At 45.3% G+C, this 20,864-nt stretch overlaps 1 protein-coding gene across 2 annotated transcripts in view; it reads left to right on the top strand.

Annotated features, from left to right (window-relative positions):
• Positions 1-20,864, top strand: part of WWOX (WW domain containing oxidoreductase) — a 1,340,377-nt gene that overhangs the window by 704,952 nt on the left and 614,561 nt on the right. The window lies entirely within an intron of this gene.

Here is a 20,864-nt window from a genome sequence, read left to right as displayed (position 1 = left end):
TCAAGATTCTTCCTTTGAGATACTAACCTCATGAGAATTGAGCTCTCTGAGAATGTAACTTTCTGTTGCAGAATCTCAAAAGCATTGTACATAACCATCAATAGACAGTTTGGCTACAGAGGTAGATGTGGGATATAGGTGTAAGCATGGCTAGCAGAGTGGGCTTTTATATCATGGACAACACCTACTCTTCTGAATTTGCAAGTACAGTGGAACCTTGGTTTACGAGCATAATTCGTTCCAGAAGTATGCTCGTAAACCAAATTGCTCGTATATCAAAGCGAGTTTCCCCATAGGAATGAATGGAAACTCGCTTTGATTCGTTCCACCAACCCCCCACCACCACCCGAGGCTACCGGTGCTGCTCCAATTCCCCCCCCCCCATTGAGGCCACGGGCCTGAATCTGAGAATCTCGGAAGAGTGAGACCCAGTCCAGCCCAGCACAAGCAAGAGGAAGGATCGACGATGCACCGCCCAGCCCAGCACAGAAGAGGGAGGATCTTCTGGCACCGGCATGTCCTGTGCGTTGGTGCTGGTGCCGGTGCCCAATCGGGGTAAGGGATATCGTTTTGGTGCTCGGGGAAGCATGTAAGATCGCGGGGGGGGGACGACTCGAGCGGGGGGGGATGCCTGCTGGATCGCGGGGGGTGGCACTCGTAAATCGAGTCAAACTCGCTTTCTGAGGCACCGATTTTACTAATGTTTTGTTCGTCTTGCAAAACACTCGCAAACCGGTGCACTCGTAAACCGAGGTTTGACTGTATGCCCCTGGTTAAAAGAGGGAAGGACCTAAACACCTCCTGGTCGATTACCATATTTGAGGATGGGAAAACTTGGATGCATGGCCCCACCCTGTTCTGACTCCAGCCCCGCCTTGTTTCACCTCCATCCTGCCTTGTTCCGCCTTCAGTCCCGCCCCCCCTAAAAGCCTCATCTCTTTTTTGCCGACCTCCAGCATGTGCGGATGCGTGCAATGTCTTCCGCTTATGCTTGTTGAAGGTCCTTTAGACACAGCCAGAGCTCGAACCTTTCCAAAACCCGGACAAACTGCCGGGTTTTGGAAAGTCCATCGAGGAACCCATACAGTCCTCTAAAAAGAGAACATGTCTGGGTTAACCCTACCTTTACAACTTATCCCTCAGTTCTATAAGTGATATATTGAGTTGTGCTCAATTTTCACATGCAACGAAATTGAATAACAAGCCAGTTGGCACTGATGTGTAGCTTTGTAACAAATAATTAGCCTGTACGCATTTTAGCGGCAGATTATCAAAACGGATTATCTCTGTCAATAGCGAGCTTTCTAGCAGTCTCCGATAATGACATGCAAATTGGCTCTTCAACATTGAAATGAACCCTCCGGTAGATTCTTAAAAAATGCTGAGCCATTTTCGAAAAGCAGCATTGGCTTTTGGTGACAAAAATAAGTGACTGGTCCAGGGGTGCCGGTAAAGGCATGACAGTGTCAGAGACTGTTGAAAAGTCGTGTTGTGATGCAGGGGGAGGAATGCTCATTCTCTCCCCTTACATCACAGTAACCCTCCCCTGCAGTGGCTGAGGTACATGGAGATGCCGATTCTCTCCCGCTGTAGCCAACACTCCTACCCCCCTCTTCAGACATCCTAGCCTTCTAACACTCTTCTCTCCTCTGATCTTCTTCTAGCCCTTCCTTGGAGTTCCTTTCCCATTATAATTCCTGTAAACTGTGCCGAGCTCCACAACCATGGAGATGGTGCGGTATACAAACCCAAGGTTTAGTTTAGTTTAGTTTACCCTCCCTGCAGCAGGAGAGATGCCAATTTTCTCCTGATGCTCCCTGCCATAAACACCTCCCTCCCCGCCTCCAATGCCCCCTTCTCCTTACCTCTAAGTAGATGACCTGAGGGACGCAGATTCCCTCCTCCCAGCTGTCCTGCGTTGTCCAAAATGGGCCTTCCTCTCCCCGGTGCTCCAGGGATGCTCCCAAGATGCACTGGGGAGGGGAAGGCCCATTTTGGACAAATGCAGGCCAGCTGGGAGGAGGGAATCCGCATCCTTCAGGTCATCTACTTAGAGGTAAGGGAGAGAGGGCATCGGAGGCAGAGGGGAAATGTTGTATGGTGGAGGAGGGGTCGCTTCGCAGCAGGAGAGAGTGGGCATCTCAGCCGCTGCTGGGGGGGGGAGGGCGGGGTTGTTGATTGGCAGTGGGAAACATTGAACATCTCTCCCACTGTTGTTGCGTATTTGTTTTGGTTTTTTTAACACATTTTTTCTGCGCATGTGCCCATTGCTATCGCCAGCAATGGGCACATGCAAATTTAGCAAATCTTCTATTCTGTCCGCTGACTTCACTTGCATTAGCAATTTTTTAAGAATGGCTCGCTTTTTATAATTCGCTATCAAAACGGCTGCGTTAGCAGACTGTCGCTCTTTAACACTTTTTTTTTTTTAGACTCTTGGCCTGAATACTTTGGGGTAGTAATCCTGTACTCAACTCAGTCCTCAAGACACCCAGCCAGTCAGGTTTCAGGATACCGCCAATGAATATGCAGGAGATAAATGTGCATGAACTGCCTCCCAAATGTTTCCTGTGCTGAAATGAAATCAGACTGCTTCAAGGACAGTTAGCATTGTCTCCCCCCCAGCCACCCCACCCAATAATTACACATGGATAGAGAGCTTCCTGAAGAAAGGAGGCTAACCATTACTTTCTGCATTGTAGACTGCTGTTTATTACTGAAATGTTCGTTCTGCATTGTAAAGGGAACATGTCAGCTATTGTACTTAAGCCAATAACGAATCCTATATTGTACATTTCAAGCTTGGATGCAGCAAAATTATTTTTTGAGGGCTGTGACATAATTTCTAGTGGCACCTTCTGCTAAGGTGACTAATTACAGTACACATGTTCTTCCTTTACTGTAAATATACTATAGTTACTTATAGTCTTGCCCAATAAACAGAGGAAGAATTTTGTAGATTCAGAGAACTGAGCATACAGAAGGAATAAAATCTTTTACTGAGCATGGGTGACACTTGGCATGTCTATACACTTGCAATAAACCAAAGATCTTAAGATGCCTGGTATCAGTGCATTTGGCGTTCAATAGTCTGATAAGATTTTTTTTTCCTGTGGAATCTGGAAATGTTTGAGCATTCTTTATGATAGAAAGAAGGAAATTTTGTGTGTGTGTATATATATATCTATATAGATAGATACATACATATACAGTACTCCCCCAATATTCGTGGGGGTTCCGTTCCAGGAACCCCCGCGAATCTTGAAAAACCGTGAATACGGTTTTTCATGGGGGAGACGAGAGAGGGCAGCGGGAGAGCAGCCGGAGCGCCGCAAGTGCAGGAAATCACTCGCGGTAAGCTCCGACCGCCTCTTCCTGCACTAAGTCGGGCTTTATCCATGAAGTTGCTGCTCGCGTCGGCTTCGGTGCTCTCTGACGTCACTTATGGGACCTGCACCAAGGAAGTGATGTCAGAGAGCGCCAAAGCTGACACGACAGGCAATTTTGTGGCTGCTCATACTGAAGATAAAAAGGTACATGGAAGGGACGCACATGTGCGTGCATGGCGGGGAGGGGTGGGAGGGGCAGGAGAGGGGCGCCATTATGATGTCACAATCTCAGCTCTGCTTCCCACTACTACTACTACTAATTTTTTCTATAGCGCTACCAGACGTAGACAGCGCTGTACAGAGTCACAAAGAAGACAGTCCCTGCTCGAAAGAGCTTACAAACTAAACAGAGAAGACAGACAAACAGGATGTCATGGATACAGTTAAGGGGAACGGTTAATCTGCTGGCTGGGTTGGAGGCAGAGGGGAGTACAGGACAATCAAGCCATTGTGACATCACTGATGAGGTTGGCTCTTATTGGTGGAATGAGGCATTATGACATCACTGTGTCAGCTCTGCTTCCCAAATACTGAAACTCTTCACACTATTACTACTACTACTATGAATTATTTCTATAGTGCTACCTGATGTACGTAGCGCTGTACAAAGACACAAAGAAGACCGTCCCTGCTTGAAAGAGCTTACAAACTAAACAGACAAGACAGACAAACAGGATATTATGGATACAGTTAATGGAGAAAGGGCAACTACTTACAGGTGCAAATTAAACTGAATTAACTCGCCCTCTTCCCTGCCCTGGGCACCACTCACCCCCGCTAGGCCACTGGGAGAGGGGGTAATGGCAAATGGTTACAGTCAGCCATTTCATTTGCTGTAATGTCATATGCTGGAACATCTGTAACTGAATCAAGTACCACTCAGCTAATGCATCTTATGACAGTTGGTACCGAGCAGCTGGAATGATGCTGAAGCAGAAGGATTTTTGCAGAATTTGGAAGGGGTAGAACCTCAGCACAAAATTTACCATTAAAGAGCCCTGAAGCTCTACATTTCAGTGCCCATCATTTATACCGATTATGGCATGACAGCTCTTGAGTTTCTAATGATAACAGCCATCTGACTTGATCTGAGTTCAATGGATTTTCACTAAAATAGAATCATCGCCCTTCTGATGGATGGAAAACGTAAAGCAATACATCCTGATAAATGCTTCTCCCCCTCCCCCTCCCCCTCTCCCTTACGGTGACCTTGTATAATACAGAAGCTCAGACCTGACCACTGCTGCAATGCATCAGGACTTTGAAATTTAAGTAGCTGTGAAACCCATCAATGGGGTGAAGGGAGAATGGCCTGTGAAAGCAATGGATTGTGCTTAGAGGGCTCTCGGGGAAAACAGGGGGAAGCTGAAAGTCAGGATGGCAACATGTCCTGTAGGAGCAGCTCTGAAGTTCATTCGCAACTCAAAATCTCCACCGAGCGCCGCAAAGAAAATGAAATCAAGCTGCAGGGGAATTTCTTGAGCAGTAACATTTATTTTCAAAAGCAAAAACGGCACAAGGGTACAGTATAAAGAGTGTTAACCTCTGCCATTCTGGTTGTACAGTTATCTCGGCAATTCTGTGTAGCGGAAAACAGACTGGCGCACCGCAGTACTTCTGATCGTTCCTGCTGGTGTCAAATTTCCAGCTTCTAAGCTTTTTTTTTTTTTTTACATTTTCATTGAAGTTGTACTTTCTGCGATTAGGAGGTCACGCTAATCCTTTGATGCCCGCGCTGTTTGTAATATGAAAGGAGACATAAACTCGGGTATTGTTTAATTTTGATGTCATAGCCCAGGGGTAGGCAATTCCGGTTCTTGAGAGCCAGAGCCAGGTCAGGTTTTCAGGATATCCACAATGAATATGTACGAGATGGATTCGCATGCAATGCCTCCTTGAGATGCACATCTATCTCATTTGTATTTACTGTGGATATCTTGAAAACCTGACCTGGCTCTGGCTCTCGAGGACCGGAATTGCCTACCCCTGTATAGCCTATATTGATGGGGGCGTAGTGAGCCACTCAGTTTAAAGTCCATCACCAATTCTTAAATTAATAGTTATATTAAGTGCTGCTACATGTATTTATAGTCATTGACCACTGCCACTGCTTTCCATGTAGTTTAGGCCTGTCAGTAAAAGGCACAAGTGCCTGGCTGCCGATTTTCCAAAGCAGTTTGGGAGCAATTCTAAAGCAGGGCGTCTAGAATTAGGTGTTCAGAGGATGCTTGATGGGAGCCTATCCTGTGAAAGAATGTAAGTGCCTTCTTTTCTTTATAGCAGTGTGTCGCAAACTTTTTAAGCCGTGGCACGCTAATCTCGGGGATGCGGCTGGAAGGCACCCGGAAATGTGCGAACGTCAACGTGATGATATCCTATGCATGCGTGATGTCATCATGTGGATGTCCACACATATGCGGATGTTCTCCAGCCAGGGCCCTGAACCTCCTACTACTGCTGGGGGTGGGGGGAGGGTGCTGCAGAAGGAGAGGTGAGGAGAAGGAGCAGAGGTGTCAGTGGGGCATAAGCCTACAGGACGTGCCTCTTTGTGGCGAGAGACACATCTTATAAGCAGTCAGCTGGTGCCGACGCCTCTCTTCCTTGCATCTCAGTTTGTGATAGACTGCTTTATAGAATGCTAGTGAACCGGATATAAATGCACCTAATAATTTAACACCTACTATAGGTGCAACATGTGTTTACTCAGTTTAATTTGCATGCCAGTGTCAGCTCTTCCTCTGATGTCACTTCCTTGGGTCCAGGAAGTGATGTCAGAGGAAGAGCCGACATTGGCACGATCAGCAGGTTAGGGTTGCTGCCCACGCTGCAAATGTTAAAGAGATACGAGGGAAGTGGCATTTGCGATAGTGGGGGGGGGGGCAGAGAAGGAGTTGGGGCAGAGAGGAGGATGGGTGCCTGTGCCCCCACCAAGACAGTGCCCGAGGCGGAACACCCCCACTTTATTATGGCACTGATCAAAGCCATGACCCATTACCTCCAGCAAAATTTCTGGCAAACCCATTGATGGAGAGCACCCCTGATATATGTATGCAAACATGCAGACAAGATGGCATAAGAACATAGGAACCTAAGAACAGCCTTACTGGGTCAGACCAACGGTCCATCGAGCCCAGTAGCCCGTTCTCATGGTGGCCAATCCAGGTCACTAGTACCTGGCCAAAACCCAAAGAGTAGCAACATTCCAGCATCTCAAAGACTAGCAAGATTCTGGAACCCCAATGAGATCAACATTCCAGAGCTGAGATTGTGATGTCATAATGCCTCATTCCACAGTGCCTCAGAGACAACCTCATCAGTGAGGTTACAATGGCTTGATTGTCCTATACTTGGCACACATAAGAGCCTAAGAACAGCCATACTGGTCAGACCAATAGTCCATCAAGCTCAGTAGCCTGTTCTCACGGTGGTCAATCCAGGTCACTAGTACCTGGCCAAAACCCAAGGTGTAGCAGTGGCTTCCCCCTTGTCTAGTTTCATCATGTTTATAAAAATATGCCTAAAAGTAATGTATAGAATGGAAAATATCAAGAAAAGTAAGAACTGATAAATCAGGATAATTCCAGCCAGTTGGATCCTTTTCATGGATCAAATTACATCTTCAATTGTTTTTGATATTTTTGATGCAGTGGGGTATGAATAATTGCTCAAAGGTTCACCACTGAGCGTTCAAATTACTCAACAGTTGACCCAGTCTTTGGAGATCTTGTCCGAGTGCAACTCTTGAGTGACTTGGATGTCATTCTACATTGGAAGCTGCCTTTGAATAGTTTAAATTTGGGAGTATGCTTGTAAATCTAAATAGCTCCGGAATTTGTGATAACGTCCAAATTTGAGGAAGGGTGAAACCAGCAGCTCTTAGCAAAGCAAATGTGAGTCAGATGCTTAAATCCTCGACCCTGAACTTGAACCAAATTAGAGAAGGCACACGCATTCTAAAAACTCTAATCCGAATTGTGATTAATCATAGTGCCTTCATATTTCTTCTGGGACTACCACCCCATCTCTAATGAAGGGAGTGCAGAACGAAACACGATAAAATCCTTCAAATGCAATTTTCTTCTGTTCTCCGATGTGTGCGTGATATGATTGAAAGAGCAGATTTTAATGTTTTTTTTTTTTAATATATATTAATACACATCTGATTCCTGTTCTCTATCTCCAGCAGTTTTACTGCTTGGATTTTCTTTATGAACATGTAGTATTTTTGTAAACAGATGTTTTTTTTTTTTTTTTTTTTGGGGGGGGGTTGTTTGGTTTTTTTCTCATCCTTGAGAGATCCGTGAGCTTATTAGGAAGTCTCAGCCATAACTGTGAATTTGTTGAGTTTCATCACCATGAAGCACATTGTTCAACACCAAAATTATACAGTCTAAAATCATCATCATGTATTTTCATCAGGATGAAATATCGAGAGCTCTGCTTAGTGTAAGGTTTTATTAATGATGTGCTGTCAGAAGCTGGATGCTCTGCATATTTGCATATTAAACAGCTGAGTGAAGAAACATTCCTTTTATTGCTGCAGGGAATAAATCAGGTTAAAGCAAGTTCTCATCATTTATAGGCCTTTCAACTAAGTCTTCTTTCATTGAAATAAATTGTTGAACTGTTTTACTCATTCTTTGAATACTGATTAAATTTACCTTGATATTGTTTCAGGAAACCTAACATTTTCTTAAAGGGGCAGTGCTGTTCGGGTTTAAATTATGAATTAAAGTTGAAAGGCCTTTTTTTTTTTTTTTTTTTTTTTTTTTAATTAACATAAGAACATAAGAACATAAGAAATGCCATCTCCGGATCAGACCTTCGGTCCATCAAGTCCGGCGATCCGCACACGCGGAGGCCCTGCCAGGTGTACACCTGTCGTAATTTATAGTCCACCATATCCTTACATGCCTCTCTTAAGGAGATATGCATCTAGTTTGCTCTTGAAGCCTAGGACGGTCGATTCCGCAATAATCTCATCTGGGAGGGCATTCCAGGTGTCAACCACTCTCTGTGTGAAGCAGAACTTCCTGATATTAGTCCTGAACCTGTCCCCCCTTAGCTTCATTACATGTCCTCTAGTCCGTGTCAAATTGGACAACGTAAATAATCTTCTCTGCTCTATTTTGTCGATTCCTTTCAGTATTTTGAAGGTCTCGATCATATCCCCACGCAGTCTCCTTTTCTCAAGGGAGAATAATCCTAGTGTTATAAGTCTGTCCTCGTATTCCAGTTTTTCCATACCCTTCACCAGTTTTGTTGCTCGTCTCTGCACCCTCTCCAGCAGTTTTATATCCTTCTTTAGGTAGGGAGACCAATGTTGGACGCAGTATTCCAAGTGTGGTCTGACCATTGCCCTATAAAGCGGCATTATAACTTTCTCCGATCTACTCGAGATTCCTTTCTTTATCATGCCCAACATTCTATTTGCCTTCTTTGCCGCTGCCGCGCATTGTGCCGACGGCTTCAGGGTCCTATCTATCAGTACACCCAGGTCCTTTTCTTGTTCACTCTTCCCCAGAGTTGCACCTGACATTGTATACTCGTATTCCTTATTCTTATTTCCTAAATGCATTACCTTGCATTTCTCCACATTGAACTTCATCTGCCATTTCTCCGCCCATGTTTCTAACCGACACAAGTCGCTCTGGAGTTTCTCTCTATCCTCATGCGATCTGATCGCCCGGCATAGTTTTGTATCGTCTGCAAACTTGATGATCTCACTGGATGTTCCTTCCTCCAGATCATTGATATAAATATTAAAAAGGATCGGCCCAAGTACCGAGCCCTGGGGTACACCACTAGTCACTTTCTCCCAGTCGGAGAACTTCCCATTTATGCCCACTTTCTGCTTTCGGTTTTCCAGCCATTTGCCTATCCATCTTTGTATATCCCCCTCTATGCCATGGCTTTGTAGTTTCCTGAGAAGTCTTTCATGTGGAACTTTGTCGAACGCTTTCTGGAAGTCCAAGTATATTATGTCCACCGGCTTCCCACTATCAATTTGCTCGTTCACGGTCTCAAAAAATTGGAGTAAATTCGTCAAACATGATTTCCCTTTCCTGAATCCGTGTTGACTGGGTTTCATCAAGTCGTGTGCGTCCAAGTGCCGGACCATGCTATCCTTGATCAGTGCTTCAACCATCTTGCCGGGGACAGACGTAAGACTCACAGGTCTATAGTTGCCCGGTTCCCCTCTTGATCCTTTTTTGAAAATTGGGGTGACGTTCGCTATCCTCCAGTCGTTTTGGAAATAGTGTATACTGGTAATAGTTGTTTGAAAACAGACTCCATGGTCCAGAGAAAGGAAAATGGTAAAACCAGAGGACATAATTTGAGGTTGAGGGGTGGTAGATTCAGGGGCAATGTTAGGAAATTCTACTTTACGGAGAGGGTGGTGGATGTCTGGAATGCGCTCCCGAGAGAGGTGGTGGAGAGTAAAACTGTGACTGAGTTCAAAGAAGCGTGGGATGAACACAGAGGATCTAGAATCAGAAAATAATATTAAATATTGAACTAGGCCAGTTACTGGGCAGATTTGCACGGTCTGTGTCTGTGTATGGCCGTTTGGTGGAGGATGGGCAGGGGAGGGCTTCAATGGCTGGGAGGGTGTAGATGGGCTGGAGTAAGTCTTAACAGAGATTTTGGCAGTTGGAACCCAAGCACAGTACCAGGTAAAGCTTTGGATTCTTGCCCAGAAATAGCTAAGAAGAAAAAAATTAAAAAAAAAAAAAAAAAAAAAATTTTAATTGAATCAGGTTGGGCAGACTGGATGGACCATTTGGGGCTTTATCTGCCGTCATCTACTATGTTACTATGTTACTATGTAGAACAGGGGTGCCCAACGCGTCGATCGCGATCGACCAGTAGCTCAGGAAGGCAACGCGAGTCGATCGCGGAGCCCATCCCGGGCTCTGTGATAGACTCGTGTTGCCGTCCTGATCTACGGGCCGATCAGCCTTCCTCTCCAGTGTTCTCCCTAGGGCCTTTTAGCTGAGTGGTCCGCCCAGCTGTCATCTGCCGCTGCTGAACATTAAACCCCCCCCAAAAAAAACCGGCTTGGAGATTTCAGCCCGTAGCGAACTTATGCTCCGGGCTCTAACGTGTACGTGCCGGCTTCTCTTCTCTTCCCTCCGAAACCGGAAGTTATGTCCGGGGGGGGGGGGGGAGAAGGGAAGCCAGCACGCACATGTTGAGAGCCCTGAAGCAAGCGTTCGCTACGGGCTACTGCGGGAGACAGGTTAGTGAAGCATTTGTTCTTCTTCCTGCCGAGTCCTGCCTACTTTCTGTTTCCGCGAAGGCAGGACCCGGCAGCATTTCCCCCAATAGGTTGATCACGATCTTGGGCTGATCAGCCTTCCTCTTCCCGACGGCAGAATTGACGTTGGGGAGAGGAATGCTGGTTGGCCGAAGCAGAGAGAGCTTGGGGCCTGTTATTGGTGGCGTTTGGGTCCTGGTCCCCGATGGTAATGGCAGTGGCAGTGGCTTGGAGGAGGGCAGAGAGAAAGAAAGAAAAAGGGCAGGCAGGGAGACAGAAGGAAAGAAGAGAAACAGAAAAAAATGAAAGGGAGGCACAGAGAAAGAAAGGGCAGAGAAGAGGAAAGAAAAGTTGGGGGAAGGAATGAGGTCTGGAGGAGAGGAAGCATACAGGCTAAAATAAGGGAAGAAAGATTGTATGCACAGTCAGAAAAAGAAAGTGCAACCAGAGACTCATGAAATCACCAGACAAGGTAGGGAAAATGATTTTATTTTAAATTTAGTGATCAAAATGTGTCTGAATTTATATCTGCTGTCTATATTTTACACTAAGGTCCCCTTTTACTAAACCGCAATAGAGGTTTTTAGCGCAGGGAGCCTATGAGTGTCGAGAGCAGCGCTGGGCATTCAGCGCAGCACCCTGCGCTAAAAACTGCTATCGTGGTTTAGTAAAAAGGGAGGAGGGTATATTTGTCTATTTTTGTATGGTTGTTACTGAGGTTATAGTGCATAGAGTCATCTGCTTTGACCTCTTTGAAAAACCCTGGAATAGGAATGATGATTAACATTTTCTATGCGTACAGTGTGCTTTGTGGTTTTTTTTTAATTTTATTGTTGGTAGATCATTTTGACTTGGTCATTTAAAAAGTAGCTCGCAAGCCCAAAAAGTGTGGGCACCCCTGATGTAGAACATGGAAAAGCCAAACAAGATTTAAAAAAAAAAATGCTGTAAGAAAGGTCCATAAAGGGAAAGGGGACTTTTTGTCACTTTGGCATTTCAAAGCTGACATTCAAAGTGATGGGCACTGGAGGATTAAGGCCCAAATTCTGTAACCAGCGCCTAAAGTTAGGCACCTATTTCGGAGGCGCCTATCTAAATTGAATAACAAGCCCAATTAAGCTTTTTAATCAGCACTGATTGAAACCTAGGCGTCTATCAAGAAAGTGCGATTCTGTAACAAGGCGCCTCTAAAAATTTAGGCGGCCTTCAAAAAAATAGGCGCTATGCACGTTAGGCGTGGGCGTGGCTTCATGTTGGGCGCCTTGTTGCAGAATCCCTGCTCTTAAGCGCTCGCACGGGCGCCTAACTTTTAGTTAAGCCTAGAGAGGGCCTATTTCTCGGGCGCCTCCAAAATAGGTTCCGCTCAGCGTGATTCATTAAACAGCACCCAATTTTACTTGAATCGCGCTGAACAGTGCCTAATTAGGCGCCTAACTTTTGGGTACTTCCTCTAGAATTTGCCCTTAAGTGACTTGCCCAGGGTTACAAGGAGCAGCACCGGGATTTGATCTCGCAACCTCTGGGTCAGACCAATGGTCCATCTAGCTCAGTAGCCCGTTCTCACAGGGGCCAATCCAGGTCCCTATTACCTGGCCAAAACCCAAAGAGCAGCAACATTCCAGCATCTCAAAGAATAGCAAGATTCCGGAACCCCCAATGAGAGCAACATTCCAGAGCTGAGATTGTGATGTCATAATGCCTCAGAGCCAACCTCATCAGTGATGTTCCAATGGCTTGATTGTCCTATACTTGGCACACATAAGAACAGCCATACTGGGTCAGACCAATGAGCCCAGTAGCCTGTTCTCATGGTGGCCAATTCAGGTCAATAGTACCTGGCCAAAACCCAAAGAATAGCAACATTCCAGCATCTCAAAGAATAGCAAGATTCCGGAACCCCAATAAGAGCAGCATTCCAGAGCTGAGATTGTGATGTCATAATGCCTCAGAGCCACCCTCATCAGTGATGTCGCAATGGCTTGATTGTCCTATACTTGGCACACGTAAGAGCATAAAAACAGCCATACTGGGTCAGACCAATGGTCCATCTAGCCCAGTAGCCCATTCTCATGGTGGCCAATCCAGGTCACTAGTACCTGGCCAAAACTCAAGGAGTAGTAACATTCCACTACTTATCCCTGGGAACGGTAGCATGTAATCTTGCTACTTTTGGGGATTCTGTCAGGTAATTTGTGACCTGGATTGGTCACTGTTGGAAGAAGGATGCTTGATGGACAATTGGGCTAATCCAGTGTGTTCTTTCAGGGCCTTTTTTTCCTATTGTGTCTTTTGGGAGGGGACAGTCCCTGACGGGCCAAGTCTAAGAATCTGCCAGTTAATTGGGCTATATCATAGCCCTATAAAAAAAAATATGGTTCAAAAGACACCTTTGTGCAGAAATCATGTTCTCTTGTAGTCAGGATAAGACTGTTTTCAGGGATGTCCAGGTATATGGGAGACACAGTATATCAAACAAGACTAGGCTTGGTTGTTGTTTTTTTGTTTTGTTTTTTAAATTAAAAGTGTTTTCAGAGCTTGCATGATGGTGAGGGAAAATCACGAGAGCTTCGAGGTCTCGAGCAAATGCTTTTCTTGACCTAAGTACCTGTCTTGCTGATCTGCGTCAGCTCTAAGGGCTCCTTTTACGAAGGTGCGCTAAGCGTTTTAGTGCACGCACCGGATTAGCGTGCGCTAGCCGAAAATCTACCACCTGCTCAAAAGGAGGCGGCAGCGGCTAGCGCGCAGGGCAATTTATTCCGCCCGTTAAGGCCCTAGCGCGGCTTTGTAAAAGGAGCCCTAAGACTATTATATTTTGCTCATCAGTAAATCAGTTGCTTATTTTATACAATTCAGTAATCTGAAATATAAAAGTCCTCAATATTTTTCTAGTGCTGTTAGCATGCAGAGAGAGGTCAGCAGAGAAAGAAATAGAATGAAGAAACAGGTAAGTTTCTCTTTGTGAAAATAGGTAGTATCATTTTGTGTACTGTGAGCATTTATAGCAGCAGTCACTGCCGGTGTACTGTCTGTTGGTGGCACCATGAGTTTAAAAGTCTGTTAAGCGAGAGAAGGCAAGCAAAGTCCCTAAGAAAACAAAAAGAGAAGAAAACCCTGCCGTTAGCATTCTCTTTCTGTGCTTTAAGCCACATTCCAACTTAGAATAGGCATGGTCTATGAGTGCTGGGGCTTTGTACAGAAAGACTAATTCTGGAATAGCCATTGTTTGGCAGAAGATAAAGAAGAGATGTGGGGTTTGCATTTCAGAAGCAGAGTCAAGATAAATAAAGCTATTTCAACAGTAAAAGCTGTACCATGCAACCGCAAATAAACAATACAATACAGAAATCCTTCGCTATCATGAGAAATCTGAGACAGATCTGGAAATTCTTTCAAAGAACACAATTCCAGCTTATAGTACAATCCCTAATCCTAGGACTGCTGGACTATTGCAACATCCTCTTCCTCCCATGCCCAGCCTCTATGACCAAACAACTACAAACAATCCAAAATACAGCTTTAAGACTCATCTACTCATTGAGAAAACATGACCATATCACAGAAGCCTACATCAACTCACATTGGCTACCCCCCCCCCCCCCCCGATCAAAGAAGTAAAAAGATCAAAACTACACGACGGCCTCCTAGCCACTCAAGCAGCAAGACTGGACAACCAGATCTCCAACCTTCTGATGTCCACCCCAGACTACAAGACATTCAGAAAAGAACTAAAAACTATACTTTTCAAGAAATTCCTGAAACGGCCCTAACCGCACGTACTCTCAAAATCACTAAAATAGACAAAGGATCTACCCTTTACTATCATAGCAAGGACAATTGTGCTCCCATTGAAACCCCAGTTTATACATCTTCTGTTAAGCCTCCTGTTCTTAACTACCAAAGAAATATCAAAAGATCTACTCTTTACCACTCTAGCAAATCAATTATTCTCCCATTGTAACCCTGTTTATAAATCTTTTGTAAGCCGCCTTGAACCGCAAGGTAATGGCGGAATAGAAATCCCTAATGTAATGTAATGTAACTTCCTGTCCAACTTAAGGCCTCTTTTACAAAGCCAAGCGGCAGCAGCCCCGAAGCCCTTTATATCTCTATGGGCTTCGGGGCCGTTAGCGCCGCGCTGCCCCTAGCGCGGCTTTGTTAAAGAGGCCGTTAGGCAACGGAGATACGCATCGAAACCCCAGCACATTATGAAACTCTAGATTTAATAACACAGAGGCTCTAATGCTTCTGGATTTATGCTGCAGTAAGAATGGAATGTGATTAAGCCATAGAAAGTTTAACAGTACACACAGGGTTTTTAGTGCTCTGTAGTATTGCAGGGTCATGACATCAGACTGTTACAATGGAATTGGTCAGTCCCACTGCATCATTTGCTGAGACAGAGTACTGGGTCAAGGAGGGTGGCAGTTAGTTGCAAATGCATGCACCAATCATTGCCAATCCCCCCCCCCCCCATTCTAAAAACATATTTATTCCTGAAGCACTTAGGTAGCTGATTTCAAAATTTTATACAATGATTGGGAGGGAGAACGAGAGGGCACTCTTTAAAGTTGAAAGGGCACAGATTCCGTACAAACGTAAGGAAGTTCTTCTTCACCCAGAGAGTGGTGGAAAACTGGAACGCTCTCTCGGAGGCTGTTATAGGACAAAACACCCTCCAGGGATTCAAGACTAAGTTAGACAAGTTCCTACTGAACAAGGACTAGTCTCAGTTAGGGCGGTGGTCTTTGATCAAAAGGGCCGCCGCATGAGCGGACTGCTGGGCATGATGGACCACTGGTCTGACCCAGCAGTGGTAATTCTTATGTTCTTATGTTTGATCTTTAAGATTTTAGCTATGAGCTTTTAGCTTTGTAAGTTTTATTCAATATGTAGCATTTTTAATTATTGTAAACCGCATAGAACTGCGGTATATAAACTTTTTATTATTATTATTACTAGCAGATTTTTTTTTCTTCTTCTGGGTTGATGAAGTTGGTATGAGCAGCAGTGCCTACACCATTCTCCCAGGGGAGATCAGAAAGGTTTACATGAATTTATTCAGGTACTCGAGCAGTTTTCCCTGTCTGTCCTGGTGGGCTTACAATCTATTTAATGTACCTGGGGCAATGGGGGGGATTAAGGGCTAGATTCACAAAGGGCACAGATCGGATCTGATCCTTGAGAGATCCGATCCGATCTGTGTGCGGGGGGCTGATTTACGAATGGTCCTCAAACAAATGAGGGCGATCAGAATCACGCCCCCATCTGACTGTCGGGATCGCTCTCTAGCTCTGTAGATGGTCTGTGCATGCTTAAGAGCAGCGACCTTTTTAAAAAAAATTTTGTTTTCACTCTTCGCGAGCCTATGGTTTTAACCCGCTTTAAACCTGCGGGTTAAAACCATGGGCTCATAGTGCAGGGAAGGGCAGGAGAGATTCGGGGTCAGAGCAGGGCGGCTAGTCAGGGCAGCAGAAGAGGTTCAGGACAGGCAGGAGAGCAGATTTGGGAGTAGAGATTCGGGAGCAGGAGAGCAGATTTGGGGGTAGAGATTCGGGAGCAGGAGAGCAGATTTGGGGGTAGAGATTCGGGAGCAGGAGAGCAGATTTGGGGGTAGAGATTCGGGAGCAGGAGAGCAGATTTGGGGTAGAGATTCGGGAGCAGGAGAGCAGATTTGGGGGTAGAGATTCGGGAGCAGGAGAGCAGATTTGGGGGTAGAGATTCGGGAGCAGGAGAGCAGATTTGGGGGTAGAGCTTCGGGAGCAGGAGAGCAGATTTGGGGGTAGAGATTCGGGAGCAGGAGAGCAGATTTGGGGGTAGAGATTCGGGAGCAGGAGAGCAGATTTGGGGGTAGAGCTTCGGGAGCAGGAGAGCAGATTTGGGGGTAGAGATTCGGGAGCAGGAGAGCAGATTTGGGGTAGAGATTCGGGAGCAGGAGAGCAGATTTGGGGGTAGAGATTCGGGAGCAGGAGAGCAGATTTGGGGGTAGAGCTTCGGGAGCAGGAGAGCAGATTTGGGGGTAGAGATTCGGGAGCAGGAGAGCAGATTTGGGGGTAGAGATTCGGGAGCAGGAGAGCAGATTTGGGGGTAGAGCTTCGGGAGCAGGAGAGCAGATTTGGGGGTAGAGATTCGGGAGCAGGAGAGCAGATTTGGGGGTAGAGATTCGGGAGCAGGAGAGCAGATTTGGGGGTAGAGATTCGGGAGCAGGAGAGCAGATTTGGGGGTAGAGATTCGGGAGCAGGAGAGCAGATTTGGGGGTAGAGCTTCGGGAGCAGGAGAGCAGATTTAGGGGTAGAGCTTCGGGAGCAGGAGAGCAGATTTGGGGGTAGAGCTTCGGGAGCAGGAGAGAAGATTTGGGGGTAGAGCTTCGGGAGCAGGAGAGCAGATTTGGGGCAGAGCAGGGCAGCGGCAGAGAGTCAGGCAGAGAGAGCAGGAGAGTCAGGGGCAGAGAGCTGGAAAGACAGCAGACAGAGCAGGAGATGGCAGTCGGAAAGCTGTGAATGACTGGTCCCCGGCAGTTTGTAATCGGCTAGCCTAGTCGGTGTTGCAGGGTTTTGGTTTGTGAATCGCTGCCTGCCATCATATCAATGCCGTTTCCCCTCATTTGCATGCACAGATCGGAGGATGATCGGGACAAAGGTTAGTGAATCGAATCAGAGGGAAACTGGGTCGCAAAGGGGTCACAAACTGATCGGTACACGATCGGTTTGCTTAGTGAATCTAGCCCTAAGTGAGTTGCCCAGGGTCTCAAGGAGCAATGTAGGCTTGAACCCACAACCTCTACATATCTGTTGCCTGACTACCCTTTTGAACTATAAAACACTGCAGGTATCCCTCTCATGTTGAAGCTCTTATCAGGACTTTTGTGGGAGAGGAGGGAGATATGGCCCCCACCACGACTCACCAACTTCTTTGACTGGCTTCATTGGAAATGGAATAGATTAGCACGCTAAGAACATGCTCTGGGGAGGTAATAAAGAGCAACGTGGAAGGGCTAGGGGCACAATGGGTTGAAATTAATGGAAGTGGGAGTGTGTGGTGCAGTGGTTAGAGCTACAGCATTGGCACCCTGAGTTTGTGGGTTTGAATCCTGCACTTAATCCCCCATTGCCCCAGGTACATTAGATAGAGTGGGAGCCCGCCAGGACAGTTAGGGAAAATGATTTGAGTACCTGAATAATTTGTAATCCGCATAGAATTGTAGGATATGTGGAATATAAATTATTATTATTTTTTTTAATGTGAAAAAAGTGGTTAGGCGAGATTAGATGCATGAATGCATATACTCCTGAATTCTATATATGGCACTCATGCTCAAATTCTGCACAAAATTTAATTGAATAACAAGTGTGTTATTGTCACTAATATGGCAACAATTATGTGCGGATCTTGCTAAATGTATTCTATAAACTTGTCAATTTTAGTGTGAACATCTGAAAAGAAGGCGTGGCCATAGAAGGGGCACAGGGCATGTCATGAGCATTCTAAGAATTTGTGTGCACTATTACAGAATATGCATGATTTAGGCACAGGGATTTGTACCGTTTCAGTTACTGTAAACCCTTGTGCCTAAAAGTCGGGCACTGTTCTATAAATGGCACCCAGTTCGGAGCACTATTTATAGAATAAAGCTTAATGCTCATTTTTTCAACATCATAAAGAACATTTTGTCCATAGGAGTAATAGGCTGAGTGGCATAGTAAGGGGGGTGGGGGAAGCGGTACTTTTGATGGGCGCACCAGCTCCCATCCTCCTCTCCACCCCCTCCTTCCGCCCCCCCCCCCACTGCCACATGGCACTTCCCTTCCCCATACCTTTTTAACGTTTGCGGTGCAAGCGGAAACCTTACCCTGCTGTTTGTGCCAGCATCGGCTCTTCTTCTGACATCACTTACTGGACCCACACCTAGGGAATGTTGTCAGAAGAAGAGCTGACACTGGCGCGAGCAACAGGTTGGAGTTGCTGCTCACGTTGCAAACATTAAAGAGGTACAGGGGAAGGGAAGGGGTTCCTGCACACCACAGGAAGGGCGGGGAAGGTGTGGATGGGGGTGGGGGGACCAGAGAAGTGGGAGGGGGAGGGGTGCCTCTCATCCTCGATATGTCACTGAATGGACTGCCTAATTTTAGAAAGATTAGTAAATGGCCATTTATAGAAAACCACCTAGTGGAAAAGTGTGTGCCGTGTTTTGAGGGCACATAGCTTTCTGGTGGGTATCCACATGTGTAGAGTCAGAAAACAGAGGGTAGGATTAAATGACCATTTTTTTCTCAAAGGAGGAGGGTAAATAGTGGTATTCCACAGGGATCTGTACAGGGTCAGAAGAGAAAGAAGGAAGAGGACATTCTCTTTCTGAGAGGAGAAAAGGAGAAGAAATCTTTGGGTATGTATACATTATTTTGCTCTGAGCTTTGATAGGTTTGGGGAGAAAAGTTCAATTGTAGGTTCCCTTCTGTTGACAGTTTAGATCTTAAAAGAGCAAACTTTGCTTAGCTAGTCTCCATTGGATAATAGCCTTTTATAGTTCTACAGTTTTGTAAACTTGAACCTTCTGCTAGAGATAGTTTCTGGCAAGCAGAGCAGGGTCTGAGGGTCTGGCTTAGTCTCCATTTCTTCTCACCCACCCCCTAGCACATTTATTTACTTATAGTCTTAATTTATTGCCAATTATTCTAATTAAGACAACAGAAGAACTCTTTATATTTCACTAGCTGCTGACCCGGTGTTGCACGGGTATTTAATTATAGCAATAACACTGTAAATGGATTCAAATAAAGATATTTTATAGTGGTGAATGAAATTATTTTTTTACAGCTTAATAAAAAGTACAATATTCAAATTATAATGTGAAATATTTGACAAAATGAATACAATACAACTAACGCAAAACGTGATTATAAACAACATTTTTAGTTTCACCTCCAGGAGCAAGAACATATAAATTGTTGGGTGAACCCACCCTTGAGTAAGCAACATAGAGTTGTGGGCCGAGAGACCCCCAGAACATATCACCCTAGGTAGTGAGGGATCTGCATACCAAGTTTCGTTCAAATCGGTCAAGCCGTTTTTGATGTACTGTGAGAATGGCAGCTGTTTACATTTTTTCCATTGACATGAATGGGTGAAATCTGATTTTCTGTTTGTAGCTCCGCCCACGTGTGCAGGTGGGCCGCGAGACCCTCAGAACATATCACCCCAGGTAGTGAGGGATCTGCATACCAAGTTTCGTTCAAATCGGTCAAGGCGTTTTTGAATTACTGTGAGAATGGCAGCTTTTTACTTTTTTTCCATTGACATGAATGGGTGAAATCTGATGTTCTGTTTGTAGCTCCGCCCACGTGTGCAGGTGGGCCGCGAGACCCCCAGAACATATCACCCCAGGTAGTTGGAATTACTGTGAGAATGGCAGCTTTTTACATTTTTTCCATTGACATGAATGGGTGAAATCTGATGTTCTGTTTGTAGCTCCGCCCACGTGTGCAGGTGGGCCGCGAGACCCCCAGAACATATCACCCCAGGTAGTGAGGGATCTGCATACCAAGTTTCGTTCAAATCGGTCAAGCTGTTTTTGAGTTACTGTGAGAATGGCAGCTTTTTACATTTTTTCCATTGACATGAATGGTTGAAATCTGATTTTCTGTTTGTAGCTCCGCCCACGTGTGCAGGTGGGCCGCGAGACCCCCAGAACATATCAGCCCAGGTAGTGAGGGATATGCATACAAAGTTGCGTTCAAATCGGTCAAGCCGTTTTTGCGTGATCGCGGCACATACACACATACATACACACATACCTCCGATTTTAAATATATAGATTACTTGCAAAGAATCAAACACTAATTCAGATAAAACTACCTTTTTCCTGGCAAGCCCAAATGATAAAATTAAAGATACATCAATATCTTTGAATGGTCAGGTTTTCCCTATTGACTACTCTATAAAAATCCTGGGAGTGACATTGGACCGATATCTTACTTTCGATGAACACACTGATTTACTAGTTAGAAAATGTTTTTCGGTACTATGGAAACTTAGAACCATTAGAAAATATTTTGATGCGGAATCTTTCCATTTCCTGGTTCAATCTTCCATCTTAAGCATGCTTGACTAAAATTCAACCACAGTCTACAGTCTAACCTCTCTTCTCCATTCAAAACTTCTACTTAAATTGCTGTACAGTCCATTCTTAACCTGTACTTAAATTACTGTATAGTCCTTGT

The sequence above is a fragment of the Geotrypetes seraphini genome, chromosome 4 (assembly GCF_902459505.1).
Source record: "Geotrypetes seraphini chromosome 4, aGeoSer1.1, whole genome shotgun sequence".
In the NCBI taxonomy this organism is placed as follows: domain Eukaryota; kingdom Metazoa; phylum Chordata; class Amphibia; order Gymnophiona; family Dermophiidae; genus Geotrypetes; species Geotrypetes seraphini.
Note: the sequence above shows the minus strand (reverse complement) of the source record. Positions and strands in the feature narration are given on the sequence as shown.